At 34.9% G+C, this 13,332-nt stretch overlaps 1 non-coding gene across 1 annotated transcript; it reads left to right on the forward strand.

Annotated features, from left to right (window-relative positions):
* Positions 1-11,369: 11,369 nt before the first annotated feature.
* Positions 11,370-11,478, forward strand: LOC134379345 (U6 spliceosomal RNA). The gene has a single exon (XR_010023747.1). It is a non-coding gene; the product is annotated as a U6 spliceosomal RNA (small nuclear RNA).
* Positions 11,479-13,332: the final 1,854 nt, after the last annotated feature.

Genomic DNA, 13,332 nt, shown 5'->3' on the forward strand with positions numbered 1-13,332 from the left:
TTGATTAGCAGAAACTAAAATATTTGTGACCGCACCCTTTCCTGTCTCTGTAGATTGTGATCCACATATTATCTGAATATAGTCTCCATATTCAATGTATAGCTGTGATTTCTAATGAGTTAAATATGTTACTTAAGATTTTTCAACTAGTGTTTATTGATGATTTGAGAATTTTTAATTCAAAGAAGTATTGTTTATAATTTTTTTTTCCAATTACAGCAATTGGACAAAAATTAAGACCCAGATAGATTTGAGACGTATTGCTAGAAATAGTTTAATTATGGGATACATACTAACCAAGTCAACGTAGCTCTAGCTGCACATGATAGTTTACTAAGCTTCCTGGTTCTCTGATTTTGTTGGTTCCGTGATACAATTCTCTACTTCAGGACCATAAATTTCTTAATTTTTATCTATTTATACTTGGATATTAAATTTATGAACCCTGGTATTTAACTTCTGAATTACTTAATTTTAGTTGAGTTTATTGTATATATTCTGGTTTTTCTTTCCAATGTAATCTGACCTAATTTCTATTGGTGGACTAAGCTCATTTCCATTTACTAAAAAAACAAGATAAGTTGGGTCTCATTTCTGTCTTTTTTTATGATTTACATTTTCTACAAACACAAGCATTTTATTACAATCTCTGTTTTCATCACCTTTTAAATATTTTCTATTAATAGTAAAAAAAAAATGGTATTTATTTTTGTCCATAGTTTCTTTGGCCCCTTATCATTACATAATATACTTAGCCCCCTCCTTCTTTAGACACTATTTGTTAATTTCCTACAGCAAGTAATCATAAAATAAACTTGTATCCCCTGCTTTTCTCCGTGTCTTTCTTATTCACAACTTGATTTTGTACACAGCATTATTTTTATAGTATTCTGTTTTTACTCCTTAGATACACTTAAGGAGACTGATTTTTCCATTTAAACAGCTCTAATTTCCATCTTTTGCAGAATAGGGACTCAGCAAGCTTATTATTATTTTCATCTTTTCTCCATCGTCTCTTCCTATTTTTAGTTGTTTTATTTTCTAAATTGTCAGAGTTCATATCACTTACATGTTATATTGTCATATTTATCTTCACCTAAATATTTTTCTTACATTAAAGGTTACTTATATCCAATGTTAATGTTCAGTCTATTTCTGGAAATGTCATCTTTTGGTGGTTGCAATTTGTTCTACTAGTTTCTGTGAGATCTTGCCTGCCTATGCACTTTATGCTAACGTGAAAGTAAAACGATAGGGAATACAGACAATGTTAAGTAAAAACTATTGGGTTCTGAATTTAAATTAGAAGTGTCAGTTTGATTTCATGAGGTTTTATATGTGTATTTATGTCTGTGCAATCTTCTCTCTGATTTGGAATTTCTTTCTTGGGTGTTTTATTTTCTGTGATATTATTGAAATCTGCTTTGTAGTGTTATTTTTCTGATGATTTTTTCATATGTAGGAAGATCTGGGGCTCTTTTATACATTTTCTTACCTGTTTTTATTACCTTTTGTTACAACTTGTAATTAAGCAAGTTGGATTTCCCTGGGCTGTGTTTAAATGGGAGGTTCCTGGTGAAGGGAGAAAAGGGCCTGGAGAGTTGTCTAGTTTTCTATGCTCCAAGGCACAGGTTTTTGTTTTTAAAGCGATGAGCAGTTTCTTTAAAATCTCTTTCCTTCTCAAAATAATCAGTTCAGTTTTCCTTTTTTTTCTTTTTTTATTTTTTTCATTGAAATATGGTTGATTCCATATATCTGTGGGCTACGGAACTGAATATCAATACCTGTGTGAAATATGCAATGCTCAAATCAGGATAATTAGTATATTCAACATTATACAATGTAATCATTTTCCCTTACCCTTTACCCATTCCTCCCTTATTACACTTTCTCCTCTCCCTTTCCCACCTCTGGAAAATAAAGTTTTGTTCTCTTCTTTTAAAAGTTCAATGTATTATTATGATTGTTGTATCTTTCTTTTTTTATTTATTTGTTTTTTGGTTCTTTTTAACCTTTCACTAATGAGTGAGTACATGTGATATTTCTCTTTCTGTACCTGGCTTATTTCACTGAACATAATTTTCTCTAAGTTCATCCACGTTGCTTCAAATAGCAGAATTTCATCATTTGTATAGCAGAGTAGTATCCCATTGTGTAAATATACCATTTTTCCCTTATCCAGTCATCTGACGATGGACACATAGGTTGGTTCCAACTCTTAGTTATTGCAAATAGAGCTGTGATAAACATGGTAGTGGAGGTATCCTTTCTACATGAAGATTTCCATTCCTTTGGGTATACACCCAGCAGTGGGATTGGTGAACCATATGGCAATTCTATCTGTAGTTGTTTGAGGAACCTCCATACTGCTTTTCATAATGGCTGCACGAATTTACAGTCTCACCAGCAGTGTAGGAGGGTTCCCCTTTATCCACATCCTTGTCAGCATTTGTTATTCTCAGTCTTTTTGATAATATCCAGTCTAGCTGAGGAGAGATGATATCTCAATGTGGTTTCGATTTGCATTTCCCTGGTACTGAATGATGCTGAGCGTTTTTCAAGTGTCTGTTGGCCATTTATATATATTCCTTTGAGGAGTGCCTATTTAGCTCCTTTGCCCATTTTTTAATTGGGTTACTTGTTTTTTTGTTGTTAAGTTATTTGAATTCTTTGTATATTCTAGATATTAACCCTTTGTCACATGCAAAGTTTGCAAATATTTTCTCCCATTCAGTGGGTTGTCTTTTTGCTCTGTTGATTGTTTCCTTTGCTGTGCAGAAGCTTTATAGTTTGATATAATCCCATTTGTTTATTTTTTTCTTTTGTTACCTATGCTTTTAAGGTCTTATTCATAAAATCTTTGCCCAGACCTACTTCCTGAAATGTTTCCTTATGTTTTCTTTTAGGAGTTTTATAGTTTCAGGTTTTATATTTAAGTCTTTAATCCATTTCGAGTTGATTTTGGTAAATGGTGAGAGATACGGGTCCAGTTTCATTCTTCTGCATATGGATGTCCAATTTTCCCAGCACCATTTATCGAAGAGACAGTCTTTTCTGCAATGGCGCCTTTGTCAAATATCAGTTGGTTGTAAGTCTGTGAGTTGATTTCTGGGTTCTCTATTCTGTTCCACTGGTTCGAGAGTCTATTTTTATGCCAGTACCATGCTACTTTTTTGTTGTTGGTGGTGGTGGTGGCGGTGGTATTTTTTTTTTTTTCTTAAGAATATTCATGAGATACAAAGCTAATTGTTACCTCTCATGCCCATGATGTGAGGGCCAGATTCATATTGGGGGCATACCCATTACCAGAAATTACTTTTGCACTCTGTGTCCCCACCCAATTATCCCCCAAGCTACCTCTCCCTCCCCCTCTGCCCCCAACTCCACTTTGTAGCCCTAGGAATGTCCCCTCCCTCTGTAAGACCACCACTCTACTGTGGTCTTTCTTTCCTTCCTTTCCCTCTTAGCTCCTATGCTATTTTGGTTACTTGGTAGTATACTAAGTATACTTGGTAGGTTACTTGGTAGTATAGTTTGAAGTCAGGGAGTGTTATGCCTCTTGCTTTATTTCTTTTTTTGCTCAGGATTGCTTTGGCTATTTGGGATCTTTTGTTGTTCCATATGAATATTAGGATTGTTTTTTTTTTTTTTTTTTCCTATTTCTGTGAAGAATGTCATAATATTTTCATGGGGATTGCATGAATCTGTAGATCACTTTAGGTAGCATGGACATTTTCATGATGTTAATTCTTCCAATCTAAGAGCACAGACTATCTTTCCATTTTTTCTGTCCTCTTTAGTTACTTTCAAGAGTAATTTATAGTTCTCATTGTAGAAATCTTTTACCTCCTTAGTTAAATTTATTCCTAGGTTGTTTTATTTTTTGGTGACTGCATAAATGGGCAGTTCAGGAGTTTTTCTACAGCTACCTCAGAGCTCCAAAAGTTCCTTCACCTATCCAAAGCTTCTATTACAGGATAGAAGAGCTCCTGCTTAAATCCTCTCTTTCTTGGTAGCAGGTGGTACTTTTTTTTTTTTTTTTAATACTTGTCATTTTGTGCTTCACACCGAGTAGGTTACCAGTACCCACTGGTAACAATAGTTTTCCCTCTTCCACAGGTAAGATGTTCCAAAACACTTAGGGATGTCTGATACCTCGGACAGTACTGATTCCTATATATACTAATTTTTCCTATACATACATACTTATGGTAAAACTTAATTTATAAATTAAGCACAATACAAGATTAATTTATGTGAAATAAGGGTTACATGAACACAAGCACTGAGATACCAGCGGTCAATCTGATAACCCAGATAGGTAAGTGGCTCACGGGTGGGAAGCGTATACAGCACGGATACAAAGCAGGATGGCGGGAGATTTAATCACACTACTCAGAATGGCACACAGTTTAAAACTCATGAATTGTTCATTTCTGGAATTTTCCAGTTAATGTTTTTGGACCATGGCTAACCAAAAGTAAGTGAAACCATGGAAAGGGAAGCCTCAAATAAGAAAGGACTACTATACTTTCCTGCTATATTTATCTGCTTTCCTTTAGAAGCAGTCAAGATTGATCTTTATTCTATTTGCAGATTTTCGCACTCAGAATGGGTCTTTTCATTCTCGGAGTAGATATTGCCAGTAGATCTCAGCCATCCCTCAGCCTGCTCTATTTTCCCGGTTATTCTCTGTTGTATGACCACCACATTCAGGCTTCCTATTCATGTTCTGATACTGTCAACTGCTTTAGGTCACAGCTATATGTAATGTAGGGTCTGTGAATAAATTTTTTTGCTTGTTTTGATATTTTTCTCCTGGTTATTCCTTGCAATTTTAAGCATGAAAATTGAGAATATTTGGACCTAAGCTTCAGTAACCATATTGTTACTTGTAAATGATGATTTAATAACAATAACAAAAATAACAATGGCCAGTGAAAAGTAATAAATGTAAATAAATGAAGAAAACTTCAAGCACAATACATATGTTGAAGGATGATTAAAAGCCCAAATGAAGTAAAAGCAATATCCCAATTTCAAGAAAATTAGCACAGTTTAACTTTTATGTTTGTTGACTTATTTTTTACCTTTCCTTGAGAAAATCATTTAATGTTTTATATACAACTATGTTACGTATTACTGTGGAATTAATTGTTTAATGTTGGTTTCTTTCATTAGAACATTCCCTCAAAAAAGTAGTGGCTCCCTCCCTCCTTCCTCCCTTTCCTCCTTCCTATACTTTTCTTCTTTCCTTCCTTTCTCTTTCTTCCTTTTTTCTTTTTTGTTAAATAAAATTTCTCTATCACTAATGTGTTTATAATTTAACGAATGAATTTATAATGAATAAAAATGTAAAGTTTAGTATAACATCTGAAATTTGCAGACTCCAAGCTGTCCACTAGCTTTGTAGTCCTTGGATTATACCTAATTATTCCCACTATAGTATTTTTGAACATGCTATTTCTTTTGCCCAGGACGTTTTCCTCCGAATATACGTAGTACACTTTTTTTTTTTCATCCTTCAGGTGTTGACTTCAATTGCACCTCCTCATAGAGGTATTTTCTGACTATTATTTCTAAATATAAATCTCCTGGTCCCTTGTCAGTCTATCCAACACAGTATCTCCAGAGCCCAAAAGAACACTGCACATACAGTTGGTGATTAATCTATATTTTTAAATATATTAGCAATAAATCCCATTATTCATGTTGAAAAATTATTTATAAAAATCACCAGAATTGTAAACGCAGGGCAATGAAATCATGCATATCTAGTACAGAGTTATAGTCTTCTTTTAATGGTCTTATGTTAAATAGTTTCTTAGTCCATTTCATGCTGCTATAAGAGAATACCACAGACCGGGTAATCTATAGACAATAGAAGTTTAGTTGGCTTACAATTTTGGAGGCTGGGAAGTTTGAGGGTCTTCGTACTGTGTCATCACATGGCAGAAGGCAGAAGGGCAGGTGAGCACATGATACAGAAGGAGAAAGAGGACTGAACTTATCCATTTTATCAGGTATCAGCTCTTGAGATAACTAACTCATTCCTGTGATAAAGACATTAATCTATTCTTGGGTCAGAGACCTCATGACCTAAATACTTCTTAAAGTACCCACCTCTCAGCACTGCTACAGTGGCAATTAAATTTCAACATGAGTTTTGCAGGGCAACATTCAAACAGTAGCAAATGGTGAAATATTGAAAATTTTGAAGTTATTTATATGAATTTGGTCAATATTGCTGAATGTTTTACTGTAAACTGCATTTCTACTTTCATATTTTTATTTCCTTCACTTTAGAAACTACTTCACAATACATCCCCTGAGTTAAATTTTAGCAAAGTAAAGTGTAAGTCACATACTAGATTTATATGTTTCATAACTGTAATCTTTAATGTATTTTAGGTGTGATTTACTGAAGAAGTATATGAGTAATGCCAGAAACATCATTAAATATGCAATATTTAATCAATGGAACACTTACAAATAAAAGATAAATGCAAATTTGATGTTATACTCCACAATTTATTTAGTAATTCATTAAGAGTATGTAAGTTTTTATGGAAAATAATCCTCAGAAAAGAAATAAAAAGCTGATTCAATAAGAAATATTTCCTTTATGCAATAATTTTCTAAGTTTTCATTACAATTTGAAATGATTTTAATAATATCAATTTTAAATAAAACCAACTTATACAAATATATTTCAAGTCATAATAATTGAAAGAATTATTTATCATCTCCTATAGGTTAAATTTAATGTATTGTTATGACCTACCACAGAAATATTGCTAGGAAAATGATTTATTACTAAAATATGTGCAATAAATTGTCAAAGCAACTGAATGCATCTGGGAGAACGAGACTGATTTTTAGGACAAATGTATTTTGGTTTTGGTTTTGTTACCTGCTTCTTTTTCTATGGTATTACATTATTGAGAATGTGGGAATAAAATGTGAATGATGAATGAATCTAGAGATAAAAATCTGCACACATTAGTTTAAAAGAAAAACAATTTTAGTGTGAGTGGCCAAAAGGCTCTAAATTCTATGATAAACTAAATAACGTGTTTTAGGAAAAGAGAAAATAAGAAAACTCTACAGGTGTAAGCGTGCAGACACCTGGCCCTTTGTTCACATGTTCTGCTACTGCAGTAGTCTAGGTCTCTGCTTCTAGACCAGTGAAAGTTCTAAATCACGGGGAGGGAAATCCTACTGGCCCAGATAAACTAGATGTGCAAGGCAGTGGCTAGAAGCAAATTCTGTGAAGAAAATTTTTTATTCTAACATCCAGATAATTTCATTGTTTTCTCTAAAATGTACTTTTTGTTAATGCTATGAAATGGTTTGATTTTTTTTCTATAAATAACCAATTTTAATACTTTTGAGTCGTCCACCCTCTACTCACTAATTTGCATGTCAACTTTATCCATATATGTTGTTTCTGGCCCATGTTCCATTGGTCTATTTATATTTGCCTATTTCAATGCCATGTTTTATAATTAATATGGCTTCGTAATAAGGCTTGGTATCTGACAGGATAATTTTCCTAAAATTATTATTTTGTCTAAAATTTTTCTTTGTAATTATTGGCCTTTAATTTCCTAAATAAATTTTTGAATAAATTGTTAATATTCTTGAAAATTTGAGTCAAGGTTTTAATTGCAATTGAGTAAGTATATGGCTGAATTTGGAGAAAACTTTAAAAATATTATCTTCTTAAATACAAACTTATGTATTCCTACACATATTTATTCATTTTCATTATATTTTTAAATCTTTTTTTTTCCTCACAAAGATCCTACACATCTTTTATTATACTCATCTTAGATATATTATCATCTTCTTAATGGTATAAATGGTCATTTAAAAATATTTCTTTCTTAGTATTTATTGCTAGTATGTAAAGTGCATTAGATTTTTTAAATGCTACATCTAGCAAATCTAATGAACTTTCTAATTCTAATCCACTTAGTTATTCTTTATTTTTTATGTTTACTTTAATGTTAGCTATGAAAACTAATGGTTTTTCTTCTCCACTACTTATTTTTCTTGACTTAATATGCTGACTAGGATTTTGGTGAGGATTTTAGGGTTTTAGGGTGAGGCCAGCCCTTTTTGTTCTGGTTTAGAAGTACAAGTAGGGTGTGCCCTGTAGTATCTGGTTGTCCAGACACCTGGGGCATAGCCTCACCCCTCAGGCTCTAGAACATGTTTTATTTTGTGGGGAAACCCTAGAGCTGACTGTTTTTCAAAAGACTAGAAGAGACCTGACTTCTTTAAATCTTTTGCTAGAAAAAAATCAGTCTAACAATTTCCCAAGTACCTTTCCTAGTCCTTCCATCAGTTGACCTGAACTTGGATCACAATTCCAAAATTATTCTTAACTCTACAGATGTCCTAATCTAATGTTCTGAACTATGAATTTTTTTTTCTGGTCTATGTATCTGGAGATTGTATTCAATTCCAACTACTTTTTACTTTTTAAAATAATTACCTAACTTATATACTCTACTTCTGGTACTTTTTTGTTTATAGTAGGTACTATTACTTTCATTTTACTCTCATTTTAGAGCATTTTGTCAGGGAAATGATGTAGTTTATGGCTTTCATTCTTCCATGGTGAATTAAGTCTCTAAAAGTGCTCTTAAAATCACTGAAATACAGTAATCAGTCCACAAGATAAAATAAACTATAGTGATGAAGAAAATAGTTTGGCAAGGACATGCACTCTTAAACCCTACAAGGGTTATGCTTAAAAGCTGTCACTTGAAAAATTTTTTAACAAACATGGAATTTCAGCCTGAGATACCATAAATTTTGAATTATTAATAATACTAAGTTTTATTGAGAAATTACTAGATGCTTAGCACTTTTCTAAGCATATTTAATGTATTATCTCTCACAAAATCATTAAGAAGCAAGTACTATAATTATTACCATTTTTAAGATGAAAAAAATGAAGCAAGAGGTGTTCCATAACTTCCCAATGTGTCTCACTTTCTTCAAAGTTCTCATTTTCCTAAGGAAGCAGGAGCATGCCAGAAAAGCCAGCATTGTCTTCATGGTCGCACTGACAGAAAACCTCTCCTGTGATTAAAAATTGGTTTGGAGCAAGTTAATGCCAAAATAATTTAGGATTGGTGGGCAAAGCAATGCAAAGGTTCTCAAGTGTGCCTTGATAAGTAAATTTGCTTTATAGGTGAGCAGTCTATATTCCTGATAGGAGATATGAAAACTATTCCTTTCAATAAACGATTTTCAGGAATTCCCTAGGATAAACAATAAATTTATCTATTGCTTTCAATCTTATCTTCCAGAGCAAGAATTTGCCAGAACAGCACTTAATTCATCAAGATGCAGTGGTCTCTATATTTAGTCCTAACAGTGAACTTACCTGGATGCAGGTGGTCTCAGTTATCATCTCTGTCTCTGGGACTCAGCAGCAGAAGCCTTAGTCCCACATGTATTTATTTAACTATGGTGTTTCTCTAAATTCAGAAGTGTTATGAACACTGCACATTTATGTTGATTTTTATGTAAATTATGTTCCAGTTAATGATGACCATGAATCTTCAAAGTGTATGACTGCACATGAAAAAAGGTGTTCCCAGGAGCTTTTAATTACTGTCTTACACAGAGGCCATCCTTGACATAATCTGCCCATTAGTGAAATTACTTATATTTTTATTTTATTTGTAAATAATATATACAAGTTATTTCTATTACTAAAGAGGTTAAGAAGATTGTCAATACTGATATAGATTATTTATTCTATAACTTTGTAGCAAGGTATTATGAGTGGTATTTTAGAATATTATACACAAGGAAGGGACTGTGAAAATGGAGTGACTCATAATTATTAGGACAATAATAACATATCAGAGTACTGTTAAACATAAATCTTTAATCTAAAATGATGCATCATTATTAGATTGACTCTGAAGGAATATTTTTCCATAGGGAAACAAAGAATTTTAATAGAGCCTTAACAGCAAAAGTCCAGCTGTGTTCATGAATAGTTGGTCCAAAACATCTCTCAGAAGAAGGAATTTTTTCTTGAGGTTTAGAAGCTGCTAATTGGGCAATTTTTGCTTAGCAAGAGGGCTAGTGTATTAGTGTGTTTTCTGCTGTTTATAAAAGAATACCTGAATCTGGGTTATCTATAAAGAAAAGAAGTTATGTCTTACAGTTTTGGAGTCTGGGAAGTCCACAGTCCAGAGGGCACATCTGGGGAGGGCCATCTTCTGGATGGGAACTCTGTATAGGGTCCTGTGGTGATGCAGGCAATCACATGGTGAGATTGGCAAGAACTCTTTTAGGTGCTCTTCTTATAAAGCCACTAGTCCACATGCATGACAACCCAGTGAACCATCAACCTATTACTACATGGATGGATGGATTCATTCACAAGGGCAGTGAATGTCTTCTTGGTCCAATCGCCTCTGAAAGCCCCCACCTTTCACTACCAAATTGGTGATTAAGCACCAAGATGAGCTTAGGAGGACATCTAAACCACAGCAGCCGGAGAGGAAGGGTTGGAAGTTAAGTTTATGTAAAGTTCACAGTACGTTAGTTCATTTTCTGTCACTTATCACGGAAAACCTGAAACTGGGAAATTAAAGAAAAATATTTATTATAGTCTAAAAGCTCGGAGTTCAAGGTGCAGGAGGCGCATTTGGTGAGTGCCTTCCTCCTTGTGGGGAATCTCTGCAGAGTCCTGAAGTAGCACAGCGTATCACGTGGTAAGAAGGCTGAGTGTGATAAATGTGCTTTCTTTTCTCTTTATAGAGCTACCAGTTACTACCCTGATAACCCATTAATCCATTAACCCGTTGATCCATTAATCCATTCATGAGGGCAGTAACCCTTATGATCTAACTACCTCATAAAGGCCCCACCATTCAAATACCATATTGGGGATTAAGCTCCAACATGAGTTGTTGGAGGGGACAAACATTCAATCCATAACACAGTAGAAAATGTTTTTCAGCATCTTTCATGGGGAACTTTTATGAAAATAAAGTAAAGAAATAACTAGATATGTCTTCATAAACTCTAAAGTGGTTTCAAATTAAAATTAAAATTGTTAAAAGATTGAGTGACGAGCTCAAAATTAGCAAAATAGAATTTATATCTTGAACATAGACAGAAGAATGAGCCTTCAGAGACAGTGTGGAGTAAGAGAGTAAAGGTGAAGAAACAGAATTACATAGGGTAAAAATATATACACATTCACATAAAGGATGGCGTTCATGATGAGCTATCTGTCCTTGTCAAGGCATTAGAGGAGAAGTTGTGTAAATTTGAGCATTTTCAAAATAAATTGACAGTCCAAACATTAAAAATACTTGTAAATGTGCTAGTACTCACTTTAGCAACTAATATACCAAAATTGATGTAATACAGAGAAGATTAGCATGTCTCTTACACAAGGATGACACACAAATTGGTGAAGTATTCTGTATATTATAAATAAATAAATAAATAAATATGCTAGATTTGCATCATTATAATAAATGTTAAGCTCAAAATACCCACTTTTTATGCATTTATATTGTTCATGAATGTTTTAGGATTTTAAATAGTTTTCTTATTATTTCAAGTCAGTGCCTATATCTATAAACACTATTCAGACTTTTAAACTATGTAATACTGTGTAACTTTAATAAATTGTGTAATACAGTATACCTTTAAAAAATTACTCTTCCCTCTGTGTATAACAAGAAGAAAATATGTTAAGTATTATAATAATTACTTATAGATAGAAAGCATGTCGGCAATCTCTATTTTTTTTTTTTTACTCTTGTAAATAAGTTAGCTATCTTCCATTTAAAAATCAATGTTCTATAGTCTAAAAATATAAAGGCTAAACTATTTTTCACTTAAGTGGCAATACATAGCTCTTCCACATGACAATTATGCAGCAGACCTCATATTAAAGATAAATATAGAGGGGAGAAGCAAGATGGCTGACTAGAAGGAGACATTATTTGTCCCCCCCCCCCCCATGGACAGAGAATATATCAACTGCACAGCTACACTTGCAGGAAAACAATGAAAAAAAGGTAGAAGGAATATATTAAGTGAGTAGCAGAGACTTTGATGATGCAGAGACTCAGGATAGCCACAAAGAGAATGGAAAAATTTTCCTTGGCCGGCACCAACCTGTCCCCCACTCTGGAATGGCAGGGATCCAGGAAGGGCTTCTGACCATAGGAAAGTGAGCAGACCTGGAACACAACCCATGCGGGAGTCTAAACCACACTCGTGGCTGTTCATTCAGTGTCAGGAACTGCTGTAGGTATGACTAACTGTGTGGGCCGAGGATGGGACACCCACCCTCACCCCCTGGTTCTCCAACTGCTGCAATGACCTTGGGGCCAGGATTGGCCCTTGGTTTCAGCCCTGCGAGATACTTCAGTGAAGTGAGGGTGTCACCCTCAAGACAGAGTGGGTCAGCGCATATTTGGGCCCAGTGCCACAGCCAGTGACCACCTTCATTGGGAAGATGCACAATCAATACTTACAGCCATGACAAGGGGGAGGAGAACCCACACGATTACCTCAGTTGTGGCCTATGTGGCCAGATACCTGGTGAGGGGAACTTCTGGTGGTACATATGTCTGAGTTGACCTTGGGAGGGCCACACAGTAAACCACCCTCACCCCTCAGGCCCTAGACTTCTGCAGCAGTCACAGATTTGATATTGGCCCCAACACCTGAGACCACATAACTCTATCCCATACAGATGTCTCACTCCCCTGTGGACACATAATCACATTGGGTTGCCCACATCCATGGCCATGGTGCTCCGGTGCCCTGGGAATAGGCAGTCCAGTGAAGCAAGTATGCAACCCTCAGGGCAAAGGGGGTTAGCATGCAAACTTTCCAGAGTCATAAAACTAACTGAAGTATCAAGCCACTGTCACCAACCCCACCTTCACTAGTGAAGTGCCCTTGCATTTTGTGCAGCCACAAAGAAGTAGTAGATGATGCATATGATGCTCTCAAGAACAGGCACATGTGCCTAAACCAATGAGCCTATCAATGTCTGCCCCAGCAAGGGGGATTTGGAGAGATATATCAACTCTCTCTGGGACACAGCAGCCCACCTGCAGCCCCAGTGACCCCATACAGGATAGCCCATCCTAACTGAGGAGATCCAAATTGTCCCATAATACTCTTAGTATCACAGGGACCTGTCCAAACCACAGGAGACTTACCCAGAGTGGCCACTCAAGCTAAACAGTGATAGGGGGCTCTAGAATCCCTCTCAAAGGTGAAGGATCCCACCAAAAACTCCTAACACATCACCCAGAGTAG

The sequence above is a fragment of the Cynocephalus volans genome, chromosome 5 (genome assembly GCF_027409185.1).
Source record: "Cynocephalus volans isolate mCynVol1 chromosome 5, mCynVol1.pri, whole genome shotgun sequence".
Taxonomy (NCBI): Eukaryota; Metazoa; Chordata; class Mammalia; order Dermoptera; family Cynocephalidae; genus Cynocephalus; species Cynocephalus volans.